The sequence below is a fragment of the Stomoxys calcitrans genome, chromosome 4, assembly GCF_963082655.1.
Source record: "Stomoxys calcitrans chromosome 4, idStoCalc2.1, whole genome shotgun sequence".
Taxonomy (NCBI): Eukaryota; Metazoa; Arthropoda; class Insecta; order Diptera; family Muscidae; genus Stomoxys; species Stomoxys calcitrans.
The window spans coordinates 26,612,364-26,632,075 of NC_081555.1; the positions used below are offsets into that span (position 1 = coordinate 26,612,364).

Sequence of the window (19,712 nt, forward strand, 5' to 3'; positions counted from 1 at the left end):
AAATCGTTTTATTGCGGAAACGTGGTGCGTCAAATTGGCCCATTTTCGTCTTCCTTGGGAACAGGCATATTTCAGTCTGGGTTAACATTGAAACCTCTGGCTCTATCCCAGTCATATGCCATATGCAAAACCCTTTCGACCCTTTGCATAGCTGGTTCGGATCCTTACCCCTAAGAAGTATTATAACATAGTCTGTATGGCAGATGGATTCAAAACCCTCCTCAGTCAGCATCCGTAATGGGTTATTTATGGTGGTCCTCCAAAGGAGTGGCGATAAAATGCCCCCCTGTGGCGTGCCACTTTCTCCCTTATATTTATGTCATGGGACACACAATTTATCCACCTGTTCGTTAGGTTTATGGTTTATCCAGTCTCTAAGGACCGGGTCCACCCGGTATTGGTCTAAGGATTGAATCAGTGTGTCGGTCCGCACATTGTTAAAAGCCCCCTCGATGTCAATGCATACCGCCAGTGTGTAAGTTTTGACATGGAAGGATTCTTCTATTTTATGCACAACCTCGTGCAGGGCAGTCACCACCGGGAAGGTCAGTGGATATAGGCATGCTGTTTGCATTTGAGCAGTTCGCTGGATGTCCTACTCTTTAACATGGTATCCACAATACATTCCATCGTTTTGAGTAGAAAGGCCGTAAAGCTCAACTGGAGCCTTGTTTGGCGTCATAGGTGGACTTGTAAACCTTTTATCTGCCTTAAACCTGCCCTAAACAGAAAGACATACCAAATCTATTAACAATAAACAATCAATGTAATCTGCAACATTTTATGATAGATGCCATCCCTGAAAGAGTTAAAAGCTTAAAGTTGAGTGTGCACTTTCTTTTAGATATCCGGCAGAAGATTTTTGGTGGTGGGACAGTCTGCAGACATTTAGCCCAACTTTTGAGATGAGATTCTTACCTGACTATCATATTTGTTCCATATGTACGCTTGGGTTAGGTTTCAGGGAGAGTGAGAACATAGAGAGGAACTTCTCTGTTTGCCTGTGCGTGAAACACAAACCTTTCCTGACGGACACAATGACTGAGACTTCAGTTCTAGGCAACGACAGTAAAGCGGCAGAACCCTTCAAGTCTAAATTGGGCCACATAATTTTTCGAGCGTTCACAACCCACAATTTGTAACCATCTATCATTCACAACCACGAGGAAGGTAAAGTTTGTGGTTTTGGCAGCCTCGCTAGAGGCATACCGGCATACAGCCTCACGGCAGTGGTCGCTGCAATTTGTCTAGCCACAATGTCTTAGGCATGAAATGTAGCTTTAAATTCATTGCATCAGATGGTGTCGTGCTACTGTGCGGCTGTGATGCATAAACAAACCATTCTTTGGATCTGGCTGAGTACTAAAAAAAAAACAAGTTATTTGAGTTTGAGTTATATTTCCTCTACATTATATGTGACTTTTCCACTGTCCAGTACTACCAACTTTTTCCCCTTTTACTAGTTTTTTGCTATTATATATGCCAAAAGTGTTCCGTATACACTCCCTCAGACACCTTCGATATATACTCCTAGAATTCTTTTTTGTTGCAAATTCCACCCTGCCCTAAGAAGAACCCTAACCAACCTTACCATTTTCTTGCATAACTCAGAGTTTGGTTTATTTTGAATTTAATTGAATATCTCAAACACGTCCGAAAACACACAAAACAACAATTCCAAAATAAACAGAAGTCACAAAGAAAAAATAAAAAAAAAACCAAAAACTCACCCCTTTGCTTATAGCAACGAAGAATCGCCTTTAAACACATGATTTAAAGAAAACAAAAAAAAAAAACGAAAAACAACCACCAACAGCACCATGTTATTCATAAGCAGACAATGTCACAATCAGAAGCCCAAAAACCCATGGACTGCAGTGTATTTACCCCCGAATCCAACCAGAAATGTATTCGGGCATATAACAAAAAAAATTCCTAGGCCACAAACATTAGTCATATTGAAGTTATGAACACAGACAGCACAACAGAATCCTTAAGGGCTATTAGATCTTAAAACTAACCCCCACCAACAACCTTTAAAGCAAGTGTTACCCTTAGGGGGTGGTGGGACTTTGAAGTTGGAAATATTGAACTTTTGTCAAAAAATATACTCAACTCTTCTAATTGGGAATAACTTTTATGAATTGGTAGTTCGTGGACTATATTTTTGTATGTGTGTGTATCCATTTTTCTATTTTTACAATGTGCTCTTAATGGGGTGTTTAGATAAAGCAAGGCGTCACATCTTATCAGATGTGAACATGGAGCTAGGGGTGGATTTTTTTTTCCTTGGTGTTTTGGTGTTTCTATGAGATGTCTGCAAAAATCAACATTTTGCGATGCTGGGGGAGGGTGAAAAATTGAACAATGTGCCAATTTGATGTTATCAAATTTTCTCATTTAAGTTATAAACGGTTTTTTTATTTGAATTTTAGATTTAATTTTAGATATGTAGAACAAGGGACAAATGGCTATAAAAAATCTTGGAATTTTCATGTGTCAAAAATATATAAAAATGGTAATGGAAACAATCTAAGCGAAATTTTGTGAGCTCTTTCTTATAATAACCTAAACACAAAAATTTGGTATCCAAATTTCAGATGTGATGACTGGGGGGCCGCCCCATCCCCTAAACCTACCAAAAATATATTTAGACCAAGCACGACAATATTGGACTCAAATGAAAGGTTTTTAAAATTAGAAAACGTATCTCATATGCAATTGTAGGACCAAGTGTTTGGGGGACCACCCCATCCCCCAAAAGACACTTAAATCGGACATATCTACCGACCAAGGCAATATGAGATTCAAATGATTAAGATTCGTATTCTACTCGCAAATAGCGTGAGTAGAACACGAATCTGATATTCAAATGTGGGGCCACGTTTCTGGGGGTCCACCCTTTCCCCAAACAGGACTTATTTACTGACCATGGCATTATGGTGCTCAAATAAAAGGTATTTGAGTGTAAAATACGAATCTCATATCCAAATGAGAGGGCCGTCCCTCACCAAAAACATCCTTCAAAAACGACAAATTTACGACCATAGCAATATCGAAGTTCAAATAAAAGGTCATTGAAAGTAAAACACTAATCTGATATAAATATTCGGGAATACGTTTTTATGGGGCCACCCCACCCCCAAAACACCACTCAAATAGGACGTATTTGCTAACCATTGCAATATGGAGCTCAAATAAGAAGTATTTTAGAGTAAAACCCGAATCTGATATATATTTTGTGTAGCGGACGTTCAACCCCCATAACAACCCCCAAATATAACGTATTTTCTCACCATGACAATTTGTTTCTTAAAGAGAGTTGAGCTCGGTATATGGTTTTTAGGTCCCATACCCCAAACCAGACATATTTGATGACTTTTGCAATAAGGGGTTTAGGGTACCACTCCTCTTCACAAAACACCCCTAAATCGAACATCGTGCGTGCTTATTTCAGTACCATATGGTATTGATAGTAAAGCAACACACTATGGTACAAAAACAATACCGGATAATATGAATGAAACTGAAAAAACTAGTACCGTTTGGTACTATCCTTATTACCGAACTGGCATTAGTTTTAATACCAATGTGTTAATGGTTTTAGTACCAAACTATTATTGGAACCTCAGCAAACTATATCCTGTACACAAGAAAGGAAACAAAACGGAATATGCCACAACTCTCGATACTCTCGAGCGTACTGTGTGAAAGATTAAAACCTAAAGCCAATGAGATAATCTGGCCCTATCAATGCGGCTTTAGACCTGGCAAATCCACCCTGGACCAGATATTCACACTGCGCCAAATCCTGGAAAAGACCCGAGAAGGAAAAATCAACACCCACCATCTCTTTGTTGACTATTAAGCCCGAGAAGGAAAAATCAACACCTACCATCTCTTTGTTGACTATAAAGCCGTTTTCGATACCCCTTTACGTTCAAGGGTATTTCAAGCCATGTCTGAGTTTGGTATCTCCGCAAAATTAAAAAGATGACACTTGCTGATGCACGTTCCTCAGTAAGAATAGGAAAGAATCTCTCCGAACCATTCAATACCAAACGAGGTTTCAGACAAGAAGACAGCCTATCGTGTGATCTCTTTAAAATCCTGCTGGAGAAGATTATACGAGATGGAGATGTGAATAGATATGGCACACTAATCACACATGCTACTCCCCTATTCCGACGACATCGACATCATAGGTCAGTCACCGGAAGTAGTAACTGCAGCCTTTGAAAGAAACGAAAGAGAGTCAGTGAAAATGGGTCTGGCAGTAAATGGAGATAAGACGAAATGGATGGTTCCAAATCCCAAACTGCCTTGTACAACCGAGCATATAAAGAAAATGGAGAAAGTTGGGAACCACAACTTTTAGATAGTCAGTAACATTATCTACCTCGGCACCGCCTTAACCGAAACGAATGACACCAGTTTTGAGATAAAGCGAAGAATAATACTGGCAAACAGATGCTACTTTGGACTAAGTAAGCAGTTTAGAAACAAGGCCACCTCTCGACAGACGAAGATTACGCTATACAAGACACTGATACTACCCGTGTTGTTATATGGTTCTGAGGCATGGATACTTGTGAAAGCAGATAAGGCAGTGCTTGGAGTATTTGAGAAAAAGATTCTTCGTAAAATATATGGACCAGTTTGCGTTAATGGAGAATATAGGCGACGTAAACGCATCAAATACGTTGGCTAGATCATGTTGTCAGAATGGATAAAGAAGCTCCAGCAAAGAAGTCTTTCGAAGGCAAACACGGTGGTACTCGCAAACTGGGAAGACCAAAAGCCCGATGAAAAGATCAAGTGGTGGGAGACACCTCGAAACTTGGTGTCAGAGATTTTAGAATGAGCGCAGAAGATTGAGGCGCTTGGAACGCTATTCTTCGGCTAGTGGAATAAATGTTCTGTCATAGCTAATTAAAGTAAAGTGAGTAGAGTAAGTAACGTTTGGTACTAACCTTATTACCGAACTGGTATTAGTTTTTATACCAATCTGTTCATGGTTTTAGCACCAAACTATGGTTGGTTATTTCACTCCCTAATGAACCAAAAACAAGTAAGAGCGTGCTAAGTTCAGCCGGGCCGAATCGCATTTGTCGAGTTCTATGCGCAGTATCTCTTTTTAGGCAAACAAAGAATATTAAATAAGAACTTTTATGCTATTGGAGCTATGTTGATCATTGTATAAGTCATTGTGTAATATTTCAGTTCATTCGGATAATAGTTGCGCCTTGTAGGGGTTCAAGAAGCAAAATCGGGAGATCGGTTTATATTGGAGCTGTATCAAACTATTGATCGATTCAGACTATATTGAATAAGTATGTTGAAGGTCATGAGATAAGCCGTTGTACAAATTTTCTGCCAAAATCGGATAAAAATTCCGCCTTCTAGAAGCTCAAGAAGTCAAGATCCCAGATCGGTTTATATAGCAGCTATATCAGGTTATGTACCGATTTGCGCCATACTTCGTACAGTTATTGGAAGTCATAACAAAACACCTCATGCAAAATTTCAGCCAAATCGGAAAAGAATTGCGTTCTCTATTGGCTCAAGACGTCAAGATCCAAGATCGGTTTATATTACAGCTATACCAGATTATGAAACGAATTGAATCATACTTAGCGCAGTTGTTGGAAGTGGCACCAAAATACCATGTGCAAAATTTCAGTCAAATCGGACGAGAATTGCACCCTCTAGAGGCTCAAGAAGGCAAGACCCGAGATCGGTTTATATGGCAGCTATATCAAAATATGAACCGATTTGGCCCATTTACAATCCCAATTAGTGCAAAATTTCAAGCGGCTAGCTTTACTCTTTCGAAAGTCAGCGTGCTTTCGACAGACAGACGGACGGAAATGGCTAGATCGATTTAAAATGACATAACAGTCAAGAATTTATATACTTTATGGGGTCTCAGGCGCATATTTCGAGGTGTTACAAACAGAATGATGAAATTAGTATACCCCCATCCTATGTTGGAGGGTATAAAAAAACCATTGAATATAATTTGAATCTAATTTTATTTCGATTATTTATGTTAATAATTAAAAAAAAGTAATGTTACACAATGACCAATCTCAATTCTTTGTATTCAGCTGTTGATTCTATATCCATTGATTCCCAGAAGTGATTTTCCTACGAATACACAAACGCAGCATCGTTTTCAACACAAGATGCTATTATGTTTTTGATGTAGAATATCCTTAGAATTTGTACTATTTGCATTTTCACAGCTTTCGAGTATTTGAATAGGTTTTTTACGCACTTTTTATACCCTCCACCATAAGATGGGGGGTATACTAATTTCGTCATTCTGTTTGTAACTACTCGAAATATTCGTCTGAGACCCCATAAAGTATATATATTCTTGATCGTCGTGACATTTTATGTCGATCTAGCCATGTCCGTCCGTCTGTCCGTCCGTCCGTCCGTCCGTCTGTCTGTCGAAAGCACGCTAACTTCCGAAGGAGTAAAGCTAGCCGCTTGAAATTTTGCACAAATACTTCTTATTAGTGTAGGTCGGTTGGTATTGTAAATGGGCCATATCGGTCCATGTTTTGATATAGCTGCCATATAAACCGATCTTGGGTCTTGACTTCTTGAGCCTCTAGAGTGCGCAGTTCTTATCCGATTGGAATGAAATTTTGCACGACGTGTTTTGTTATGATATCCAACAACTGTGCCAAGTATGGTTCAAATCGGTTCATAACCTGATATAGCTGCCATATAAACCGATCTTGGGTCTTGACTTCTTGAGCCTCTAGAGGGCGCAATTCTTATCCGAATGGAATGGAATTTCGCACGACGTGTTTTGTTATGATACCCAACAACTGTGCCAAGTATGGTTCAAATCGGCCCATAACCTGATATAGCTGCCATATAAACCGATCTTGGGTCTTGACTTCTTGAGCCTCTAGAGGGCGCAATTCTTATCCGAATGGAATGGAATTTCGCACGACGTGTTTTGTTATGATATCCAACAACTGTGCCAAATATGGTTGAAATCGGTCCATAACCTGATATAGCTGTCATATAAACAGATCTGGAGATTTGACTTCTTGAGCTTTTACAGGGCGCAATTCCTATCCGATTTGGCTGAAATTTTGCATGACGTATTTTATTTTTACTTTCAACAACTGTGTCAAATAAGGTTCAAATCGGTTCATAACCTGATATAGCTCCCATATAAACCGATCTGGGATCTTGACTTCTTGACCCCTAGAGGTCGCAATTATTATCCGATTTGCCTGAAATTTTGTACGACGGATCCTCTCATGACCATCAACAAACGTGTTTATTATGGTCTGAATCGGTCTATAGCCCGATACAGATCCCATATAAATCGTTCTCTCTATTTTACTTCGTGAGCCCCAATGGGCCCAATTCTTATACGAATTGGCTGAAATTTTACACAGGTCTCCAACATATAATTTAATTGTGGTCCGAACCGGACCATATCTTGATATCGTTTTAATAGCAGAACAACTCTTTTCTTATATCCTTTTTTGCCTAAGAAGAGATGCCGGGAAAAGAACTCGACAAATGCGATCCATGGTGGAGGGTATATAAGATTCGGCCCGGCCGAACTTAGCACGCTTTTACTTGTTCCATCTTTCTTAGCGCCACGTCTCATAAACATGATATTCATTTTGCTGAATATATAAAAATCATCTGGGCCAAAATAATTAAAGTTCCTTAAATTTGTTAATATTAAAATTCTTCTTCTCCAAAACAAAATTTTCTACAACTTGTCTATAAACATGTCTAACAAAGAAAAACAATTATAAACCAACAAACGATTATTTTCATGTTTGTACAACCCACGCAATAAGAAAAACTGAATCGAGAAATTAACTACAAAAAAAAAACAAAATAAACCCCACCATAGTGGCGGCTATGTATGTTAATATATTCTGTCGGCCACCTGCTGCAGGCAAATTACTTTAACCCACACACACACAACCCCGAACATGTTGTTGAACATTTTCCTTTTGTTTATTTTCTGTGGTAATTAAGTAATAAAATTCTTAATTTACATATTAATTAAGTGGAAGCTTGCTGCAGTGAACAATTGATTCAAATAAAAGAAAACGAATTGAAAAGCAATATGTAAACGATTTAAGAATGTTTACCCACGCAACTAGCCACAGGAAACGGAAGCACACAACAGTTGATCAATTTGTTGCATTATTGAATTGAACGTGAGAACTTTTACGGAGATAGACAATAAACAATATAAAGTCAATGTAAGGCGCCACAGGCTATACCGAAAACATTATTCTGAAAGTTCATATTGATGTCAAAGAATCTGGGGTGGATTATGGATTATTTCACTCCTTCATTAATGTCTGTTGATTTTCATACTATAAGCAAATCCTTAAGTGTTTCATGGTAAACATTGGCCATGGCTACTAACATTCTGTAACTTGTAATGCTTACACTGGGTTCTGCATTTGTCTATTACAACTTTTGTGTTAAAGGCATAATGCAATCTTCATACCATATAACGAGTATTACATCTCTCCTGTCAATGTATCAAATTTCAATTATTTGGCATTATTCCTATGTACATGATTTCTCTTCAAATATTATTGCATTCCAATGCTATAGCTTCTAACACCCCCATCCATTCCCTTGCCACATTTGAATGAACCTTTCACATTTCAATGTCAATTTTCTTGTTCAAAGAAGTTTCGTGTTACATTTGCCTTTGCCCACACACTGAAGATACCACCAACAGATATGGTTTTCCATTTGGTTCTTTTTCTGTGCGGTTACATTTTTGCTTCGCACATTTTTGTCAGAAATTGACATATTGGAAAATTGCATGCAACATTGTTGCATCTAAAAAAGTATTATGGTGAAAATATGCACACAGCTGCTACTGCTGCTAGAAGATAATGTAAGCAGACAAAAAAAAAACAGTGGCAACAGTGATAAATGTCAATATTTGATGTTGCTTGTGATTTGAAATTTGATAGTTTTGTGCTGTAGAGAAAAGTAATTTCGAAAGGATTTTCGTATATTGATATTTGCATGATGAAAGTTTACAAGGGAAAAGTTGGAAGGAAAATATTGAGAGAGCTTTAAAGCAACTGTGAGAAATTGAAGAAAAATCAACAATGATTAGAAAATTTGAGACTTAAGTATTTTGGATTGACTAGGAATTTTTAAAAAATCCGAAAAATTTGGTAAGGTTTATGTGGAAGTCCACCAACAGACTCACTTAGTCGTTTTCGTCCATGGCGATAATACAGGAACCGGAGGAGGAAGATGCCTTCTAGTTCCTACCATTGAATCATCCAGTTGGCTGTAAAAAGCCCAACAACTAAAGAATGTTCATATCCAACTATTCAGACAAGTCCTGGAAGAAATGAAGACAATACGGGACACACAGAGTAGATGTAAATTTTCAAATTTTACCCATTAACATCCACATTAATCCACTAAGGAACAGGAGCAAACTTCTCACATATCAATGAGTGCAGTCCGATTCAAGTTTTAAGCTCAATGATAAGGGGCCTTCTCTTTATAGCCGAGTCCGAACAGCGTGCCGCAGTGCGACACCTCTTTGGAGAGAAGTTTTACATGGCATTGTACCTCACAAATGTTGCCAGCATTAGGAGGAGAAAACCACCGCTGAAAATTTTTTTGTGATGGTCTCGCCAGGATACGAACCCGGGCTTTCAGCGTCTTAGGCGGACAAGCTAACCTCTGCGCTACGATGGCCTCCACAGAGTAGATGTTCTATAGTCTTTTCTATTTCGACGTCCTCACAGCTTCTGCCGAAGTTGTTCTTTTTTCAACCCTTAGTCTAACAGCATGTTCGTGATCAGAAAGTTACCTGTAATGAAGAACACAATGACTGAGACTTCTGTTCTATCCAAGTACAGCAAAGCAGTGGTCCAAAGTGGAGGTCAGTATAGCTATTGGTATCATAACGGGTCTCATAGGACTACGAGCTAACTTATGTAAGAACGGTGCGGCAAGTGATAGCATGTGTAGGGCATGTGGGGATGATGATGAGACGTTGGAGCATTTCCTTTGTCATTGCCGGGCTTTCGCGTCTAACTGATACCGGCACTTAGGTGGAGACACAATACCAGACATGAACCAACTTAGGGGAGTGGTATTGAGACACAATACCAGACATGAACCAACTTAGGGGAGTGGTATTGAAGACAAGTTGTTCTTTTTCCAACCCTTAGTCTAACAGCATGTTTCTGATCAGAAAGTTACCTGTAATGAAGAACACAATGACTGAGACTTCTGTTCTATCCAAGTACAGCAAAGCAGTGGTCCTGCTCTAAGGACTTTGAGCTCCGATCTGTGTGGTGGTTATTGTTATCACGAGAAGATTAGGTGGGAGTTGTCGGGCACATCCACGTGTTGATATGTTTCTACAAACCTCTCATGAGTCTTCAGCATGAGGGATAACCGACTGTCCTATTAGTCGTTCATCCCTCATGCTGAAGAAGAAAATCTTTCGCTTTCGTATTGTACTGTTTTCCTGCTTTTGGAATGAAAGTGACCTTCGTGTCCCTTCATCCCACAGGTTGTTGTTGTAAGAATTAATGAAGAAGCTTCAGCGAAGAAGTCTTTTCAAGGCAATTACAAAATTTCGACTATAAGATCAAAACATCTCGAACGAAATTTAGTATCAGAGATTTAAGAAGGATTGCGGTAGATCGGGGTGCTTGGAATACTATTCTACGTTCGGCTAGTGGAAGAAATTTCAGTCATAGCCAATTAAAATACAAAAATGAAAAGATAACAACTCCATATTACATTATTGTTGAATGAACAATGTTTTACGGTATTGTGGTGTGATGTACGTCTAGTATTGAAGTTAATTTAAAATCACCAATGTTTACAAAGTTAGAAGGGGAGATTTCAGTTTGTGTATGTTTATGCTTTCTTAACCTTTAAAAGCATCCTAATTGTATTTAGGTAAAGTTTAAACAAGTTTTAGTTTTCCCCACACCAAAAGTGGTTATTTGATATACAATATATTGGGTTGCCCAAAAAGTAATTGCGGATTTTTCATATAGTCAGCGTTGACAAATTTTGCACAGCTTGTGACTCTGTAATTGCATTCTTTCTTCTGCCAGTTATCAGCTGTTACTTTTAGCTTGCTTTAGAAAAAAGTGTAAAAAAGTATATTTGATTAAAGTTCATTCTAAGTTTTATTAAAAATGCATTTACTTTCTTTTAAAAAATCCGCAATTACTTTTTGGGCAACCCAATACTAAAGAGTCGAATTTCTTTGAAGCAAATTTAATAATTCTATGTATTTTTCTTTATTTGCAGGTAAGTTTTCCAAACATAAAGACCACTAGAAACGTTGATAACTTAAAAGTTGGTAAGAAAAAATAAAAACTCTAGATATCAATGCTATGAAGAATTACCTTAATTTTGTTGTAATGAAAAAGAGGCAGTCTGTCGTGAAGTCTTCATTGCTTAATATGCAACTCTCGCCTATCAAAAACATGAAGATTTACTTCATAAAGTCATCAACATTTTTGCTTTACGATCCGTATTAAGTCTAAATTGAGTAAAAGTTGTGAGTAACTCGGTGTAATTTGAATTATACATTTTCCCCAGAGTTGTCAACGTCGGATGCAACAGTGGTGAGACAGGAAGACGGTCGAGCATACCTGGCATCACTTTATCTGCCTTCGACTCTCCGACACCAGCACCCACGTCACAGCTGCAACGGCTGGTGAGGAAAGCAGAACAGACATCAAACGAGGTACTAATAGGGTGCGATGCGAACTCTCACCACATTTCGTGGGGTAGTACCAACACTAATAAGCGGGTCCAAGCCTTGGCAGAGTTCTTGAATACTAACGACTTAATAACACATGATATTGATAACACCGCTACCTTTGTAAATAGGATTAGGGAGGAGGTATTAGATGTGACGATATGTTCGGAAAATCTAATCGATGAGGTTCAGGATTGGAGGGTCTTCATGGAAAACTCTTTCTCTGACCATAGAGAAAGAGAGGTTTAGAATAGCACGGCCAGCGCCGAATCCGATAAGCTTCCGGAATAAGTTGAAAACCAACTGGACAAAATTCGCAAGACTTCTCAGAAGAAGACTTGGGCATGATAATTTAGATTGTCCAAACATAGAAGGGATTGACGAGAATGTCAACACGATTACGACTGCACTGGTGGGATCCTTCGAAGATAGTTGTCCCCTTCGGGAAAGGAAATTAGCCCAAGAAAAACCCCTTGATGACCGGGCAGATTTGCAATATTGGGAAAGAGGTCCGCAGACTTTTTAACAGAGCACGTCGTAAAAAAGCGGAAGATTATTGGGATGTGTATTACACACGGCTCAAGGACTACAATAAGATTGCCAGAGCGGCAAAACGTGCCTCCTGAAAGATTTTCTAAGTGCAGGTCGATAGCATTATTGACGCCGCTAAGATAAAAAAGATTCTCTCAAAAACCCATGTCCAAACTGAAGTGTTAGTAGACTACATGGGAGTGAGAGCAAATACAACGGAGGACATGTTGAGGCTTTTGATGAAAATCCATTTTCCACAGGATACAAGGGGACTCACGGAGACCCCGGAATCTTGGAATAATGACGTTGATCGAAGGTTTATAATTACGGAATTTATGGTGAAGGAATCCTTGAGGAGCTTTAAACCATTAAGTCACCCGGACCCGATGGAATATTTCCGGCGTTACTACAGAAAGAGGCAGACTATCTGGCTCCTCGTCTGGTCAAAATTTTCACAGCGAGCCTAGAACTTGCATATACTCCGAAAGCCTGGATGGTGGCAAGGATGGTGTTTATACCCAAGCCCGGCAACGCAAGTTGTGCGACACCAAAGGCCTACAGACCCATAAGCCTTATGTCCTTTCTACTCAAAACCACCATGTGGACACCATGATAAAGAGTGGGACATCCAGCGAACTGCTCAAATACAAACAGCATGCCTATGTCATGGGAAGGTCAGTGGAAACTGCCCTGCACCAGATTGTGCATAAAATAGATGAATCCTTCGATGCCAACCCGTACACACTGGCGGTACGCATTGACATCGAGTAGAGACTGGATAAACCATATGCTAAGGAACAGGTGGATAAATTGTGTGTCCCATGGCATAAATATAAGGGAGATAATGGCACAGGGCACACCACAGGGAGGGCATTTTATCGCCCCTCCTATGGGTGACCACCATAAATGACCTATTACTAACTGAGAAGGGATTTGAACCCGTCTGCTTCACAGACGATGTTATAATACTTCTAAGGGGTAAGGATCCGAATGAGCTATGCAGAAGGGCCGAAAGGGTCTTGCATATGGCATATGACTGGGCTAGACCCAGAGGTCTCAATGTTAACCCAGAGAAGACTGAAATATACCTGTTCACGAGGAAGACGAAGGTGGGTCAATTTAATGCACCACGTTTTCTCAATAAGACGATTTCGATATCTAACAAGGTCAAATACATAGGTGTGATCTTGGACAGAAAACTGAATTGGAAGTGTCACATTAAGGAGCGTACTGAGAAGGCTCACAGATGTTGGGCACTATGTATACTGTGTAGAGCCTACGGCCCGAAAAGGGGCCTGAATTTGAAGATAGTCCACTGGCTTTACATGAGCGTGATTAGACAAATAGTTTGGTGGACTGCTTTGGAGAAAAAGTGCAACATAAGGACCATACAACAGGTTCAGAGAACATGTTGTCTTGGCATAGGCGGAGCGATGAGGACCACGCCCACTAGGGCACTGGAGACTATTCTAGATATCCGACCCATTGACAAACAGATTAAGTGTGAGGCAGCCACTGCGGCTATGAGACCTAAGGCGACGGGAGAATGGATTGGGGATGGGAGCAGTTCATACTATCGCGGTATAATCGAGGCGACGATAGGAAACCTGGAAGGAAGGGAAGAGGTTTCAGATGGGATACTAGAGATGAACCTTGAAGTCGCTGCTGCCATCGGCACAGTCTTGGCTTGCCGGAACCCTAGTATTGCCATCTGGAAGATCATGTTACACAGATGGATCAAAGCTAGAGGACAGAGTGGGCCTGGGAGTTTGCATTGAGAACTCAGGGACTGAGAACTGTTTTAGACTGCCTGACCATAATACGGTCCTGCAGGCGGAGACCCGGGCGATCACGGAATGCGTGAAGTGGTGTGGTGCTAACGCGAGGACGTCCAGTGTGAACATCTTTACCGACAGTAAAATTGCCATAAGGGCAATAACAACCAGGACGGTATGGTCACGAACAGTCTTGCAGTGTAAGAAGGAGATTAACGCCTTCACTGAGTATAGTAAAATCCGCATCGTTTGGGTGCCGGGCCATAACAGAGTAAGGGGAAATGAAAGGGCAGACGATTTGGCGGTGAAGGCCAGAGTACTGCCGTCAATAAACTTGGTTAACCCGAAGCGTTTCGGATCGACGCAGTCCGAGTTAAAGGAGTGGGCGACGAATGCGCATGCAACATTGTGGAACAGCGAAACGGTCGGTAGGACGGCGAAAATCCTATGGGGGAATCCAGATCGTGAGAAGACAAGGCTATTACTGAAAGGAAGCAAGAAGGAGGTCAGTATAGCCATTGGTATCATAATGGGACTCATAGGACTACGAGCTAACTTATGTAATGGGCATGCGGGGAAGATGATGAGACGTTGAAGCATTTCCTTTGTCATTGGCCGGCTTTCGCGTCTAACAGATACCGGCACTTAGGTGGAGACACAATACCAGACATGAACCAACTTAGGGGAGTGGTATTGAAGACAATTAAGGATTTTGTAAGTAGCATGGAATTCCTAACTTAAAATTTTCTTTTTAGAGGTTACTTTATAGTTTTCAGAGCGCACAACAAGCAGATTACTGGCTTAGGTGTGTGTCCATAATGGCATGGGGCGGATTAATATCTGCACCCTCTTTTTAACCTAACTCGGTGTATAGGCTATGACTTTTAACAGTTTGGAAAAGCTAGCCAAAGGTAAAAGTTAACAGTTCGGACAAGCTAGCAAAAGGCAAAAGTCAGTAAAAGGAATATTAATCTAATGGGTTTCTATTAGATTAATTTCTTTGATGATCTGGATTATTTTAATGTAATTTCAAAGTTTAAAAACTTAACAACTTCAAAAAATTCCTTCAATATTAAACTTTATGGTATGTTGCTTTTCATGTTGAACACCCTCTAACAAATTTTTACTGCTCCCACTTGATCCCATTCAATGCATTTCAACTATAAATCTGGAATATGAGCACCACTTCTCCACTATTGGACGCCATAGTTCATTGATCTTAAAAGTTTTCCTTGTTTGCACAAAAGAGGATTGTATTGCATAGTTTCATAGTGGTCGGTCTCGCCCATAGACCGGCTACCACTTTTACTTGGGAATACTTTTACTTAAGAGTTTGCCTTTTGTAAAAGTTTAAGCATTTTGTTTGTTTTCTTTCTTATTTTTTGCTACCACCACTCTTAGCAGAACAATGTCATATTGTTTTAACATCCAGCGCCTGCTGATATTTTCCGTATTGCTGGCGCGCCAGCCCCTTGGAAAGAACGACGTTCATTTGACACTTTAGAAAATAAAATGAGATTGTTTTGCATACTTGAAGCACCGCCCAACGTTGCTGATGGTTGAAGAGGAAAAAAACGGAGTCATGGCCTTTTAGAAAATGTTTAGCAACAGTGGCAATGGATTGTTGCAAAATGTTGAGGTCTAACGTGGGGGACTTTTAGGCGACATGTGCCCAACATTAGACCCCAACATTGCATGCTGACATACACACAACTCTCCATCCAAGTAATTTTAATTTATGAATAGGATAAAAGACTGAAGTTTGGCGACAACAAACACACCACCTAACTTAAGCGAAAGGCATTGAAATGAGGCTAGAATGACGTGAAGGAAGGAAAAAAAATTATGACAAAATGTGCATTCAAGTGTAAATTAAACATGACGCGGCTCCTAAAAGGCATTTTGCTGTGGAATATCGGGAGAAATGTAACACAACAAAAAGTTTTTTGTATGTTTTTTTTTCTCAAAACAAAATATAAGCCGTAATGCACTCATTTACTTAAGCAAGAATACCTTTACTAGGAAACAAAGAACTAAGACTTCAGAGATCCTTGAAAGTAAGTGACAACGCCGTAGACTTAAAAACGGCTGAACCGATTACCTTGAAATTTTCACAGGTTGTGTAGGTTGGTCTGGAAGGAAACATAGACTATATAATCAAAAGTGGACTGATCGAGACAATATGGATATCAAGTGAAAGGTATTGGAGACTAGAAAACGAGTATCGTATTAAAATTTGAGTCCAAGTACCCGGCGGGCCGCCCTAACCCACAGACTCCTCTAAACAGATATATTCGATGTTCATGTCAATATGAAGCTATTAGAGAGTTAGAGCCAGGTTTGACTAGTTTTCTCTAAAAATAATTTTCTTTTATAAAAATAAAATTTTTGAAAAAAAATCCATAAAAACATAAAAATTTTGCGAAGAATTAAAAAAAACGTAAGACTAAACAGATGAAAACTTGAGCAAGATAATTTAGATTGTCCAAACATGGAAGACATTGACGACAATGTCAACAGAATTATGACTGTAATCGTGGAGTCTTTAGAAAATAGTTGTCCTATTCGAAAAAGGAAATCAACCCCAGAAAACCCCTGGATGGCTGAGAAAAGAGGAAAAAAAAATGGAAAAGGGATCAGCTCACTATATAACAGAGAACGTCGTAAAAAAGGCAAAGGCAATAGAAAAACATATTTTCCACAAGAGACAACGGGACTCACGGAAACATCGTAGTCTTGGAATTACGAAAATTATGGCAAAGGAAAGAAGGAGGCCGACTATCTGGTGCCTCATCTGGACTCTATTTTTACAGCGTGCCTAGGACTTGTATATACTCCGAAATCCTGGCAGGAGTCAAGGGTGGTATTTATACCCAAGCCAGGCAGAACAAGTTAGGCGATATCAAAGGCCTACAGACCTATAAGCCTTACGTCCTTTATACTCAAAACCATGGAACGTATTGCTGATACCACGAGTGGGACATCCAGCGAACTGCTCAAATACAAACATCATGCCTATGCGAATAGAAGAATCCTTCGATGCCAAGACGTACACATTGGCGGTTTGGATTGACATCGAGGGGGCGTTTAACAATGTGAGGACTGAAACAATGATCCAACCCTTAGACCAGCACCGGGTGGACCGGGTCCTTAGAGACTGAATAAATCATATGCCAACGAACAGGTGGATTGAATATGGTTCCCATGACATAAATAAAAAGGAGAAAGTGGCACAGGGATCTTTTTATCACAACTTCTGTGGGTGACCACCACAAACAGACGATGTTACAATACTCTTAGGGGTTGAGATTGGAATCAGCTTTGCAGAAGGTTCGAAAGGATCTTGAAGATGGCATACGACTGGGCTAGACCTAGGGGTCTCAACGTTAACTCCGAGAAGACTGAAATATGCCTGTTCACGAAGACGATGAAGGTGGCCCAATTTGACGCATCACGTTTCCTCAATAAAACGATTTCGATATCTGTCACGATCAAATACATGAGAGTGATCTTAGACAGAAAACTGAATTGGAAGGGCCATATTCAGGAGCGTACGCTCTAAATGGGGACTTAATCCGAGGCTAGTCCACTGGCTCCACATAGCGTGATTAGATCAATACTTACTTACGTTTCAGTAGTTTAGTTGACTGCGATGGAGAAAAAGTGTCATGGAAGGATAATAAAACAGGTTCAGAGAACATGTTGTCATGGCATAGGCTAGCTAGCTATGAGGACGATGCCCCCTAGGGCACTGGAGACTATTCTAGATATCCGACTCATAGACATGCATATTAAGTGTGAGACAGCTAATGTGGCCATGAGACTTAAGGCGATGGGCGAGTGGGTAGAGGATAGGAGGATACCGAACGGATACCTGAGACGACACTTGAGGTCGAGTGTGAGGCATTGCTGCCAGCGGTACAGTCTTGGATTAACGGTACTCTGGTATTGCCACCTAGAAGTTCATGCTGCACAGATGGATCAAAGCTAGAGGATAGAATGGGCCTGGGGGCCTACATTGAGAACCCAGGGACTCAGACCTGTTTTCGACTGCCTGACCATTGGTGGAGATGCAGGCGATCACGGAATGGGGAAGAGTTTTTACATGGCAAAGTACCTCACAATGTTGCCAGCATTAGGAAAGGAAACCACCGCTGAAAATTTTTTTCTGATGCCAGGATTCAAATCTAGACGTTCAGCGTTATAGCGGACATGCTAACCTCTGCGCTGTGGTGGGCTTCTATAATGAAAGGTACTTGGCAAAGTTCCTCAAAAATGTTGCCAGCATTAGGAGGGAGAACCACAGCTGAAAAATTTTGTTGATGGTCTTGCCAGGATTCGAACCCAGGCGATTAGCATTATAGGCGGACATGCTAACCTCTGCGCTACGGTGGCCTTCTGTAATGAAAGGTACTTGAGAGTAAAATATGAATATAAATTATTTTAAATTTTGGACCATGTCAAAAGGGGGGTTAAGGGTGTAGCGGTTCACACCGGGCAGCTAGTTTTTATTAAAAAATTGGACAAAATTTTCTAGGAAATAAAATTTTGAAAAATTTTCCAAAAATTTGCCAACATTTTTTTGAAAAGAATGTTGTCAAAATTTTCCCTAGAAAGAAAATATTTTACAAAAATTCCAAAAATAATTATTCCTTTACACTTATTTGCCAGAATATTTTAACGCCGTCAACTTCCCTCAACTCTGACTTCCTCTGTCTCCATTGTTACCCTAAACTCATTTAAGTTGCATTGCAACAAAGTTTCCGGTTTCAATGTAATTTTCCCCAAACCATCCCAACCCCACCTGGGATTCATGAATGGGAGAAAAAACGAATGAAGGAAAAAAGGCAAACATGAAATGAATAAACCTTCAAGTAACAACATTCAAGAGCGTAATAAGTATAAGCGGCTTTAAAAACAAAAAGTTATTAAAATTAATACGACTCCCCAATGCGCTCTTTTCTCTTTTGCATTGCCCCAAAATGGGGGATTTATTTCACTAAGTTCAATGCCAAATTCTATGGCATTACCCGGGCAACTACATGGCTACCAAGGAAACAATGAGTTTTGGGTGTTTTTCTTTTCTCAGCTACACTCTTTCGTAGAGCCAGCAGACTTAAATGTTTGGAACTTTTTAACGATTTTATTTTTTTTCTTGCTCTCCATTGTGTTCTCTTTCTCCGTAGAGTTTTGCCTTAACAACACCAACAGGCACCATGCACTATACTTCATAATCTTGAATACGTGCTTTATTTTTTAACAACTCCAATTAAGCATAACGAGAATGTTTTGTGTGTGTGTGTGTCTGTATATATGGTCTCTTTTCTTATTCTTTTTTCTTCTGTAGTGGTTTTTCTTTGTTATGCTTTTGTCAAGTTTTAATTATTCGATTTGTATACCAAAGTCAATGATGAGACATAAGCAACCAAGCAAGCAAGCAAGCAACAGCCCTTCATTGTATGATTCTATGCTTGATTTGTAATGTAGCTGATATTTTGGGGAAATGCTACCGAATGGCGATTGAGGGGGGAAATTTACTTGAGAATTAAATTTGTTGAGACGAAAGCATTTCCCTTTCTTTCTTTTTATTAATGAGTTTTTAATTTTACATTCATTTAAGTTTC

At 39.8% G+C, this 19,712-nt stretch overlaps 1 protein-coding gene across 10 annotated transcripts in view; it reads left to right on the plus strand.

Moving 5' to 3' along the window:
* Positions 1 to 19,712, plus strand: part of LOC106091359 (uncharacterized protein CG43867) — an 878,705-nt gene that overhangs the window by 742,631 nt on the left and 116,362 nt on the right. The window contains exon 1 of one of the 10 annotated variants that reach the window (XM_059367849.1): positions 9,094 to 9,112. The exons of the other annotated variants lie outside the window; for them this stretch is intronic. The gene's annotated coding sequence lies outside the window, so the exon portion shown is untranslated. Of the gene's footprint in view, positions 1 to 9,093; positions 9,113 to 19,712 lie in introns of those variants that run through there. 10 annotated transcript variants of the gene reach the window in all.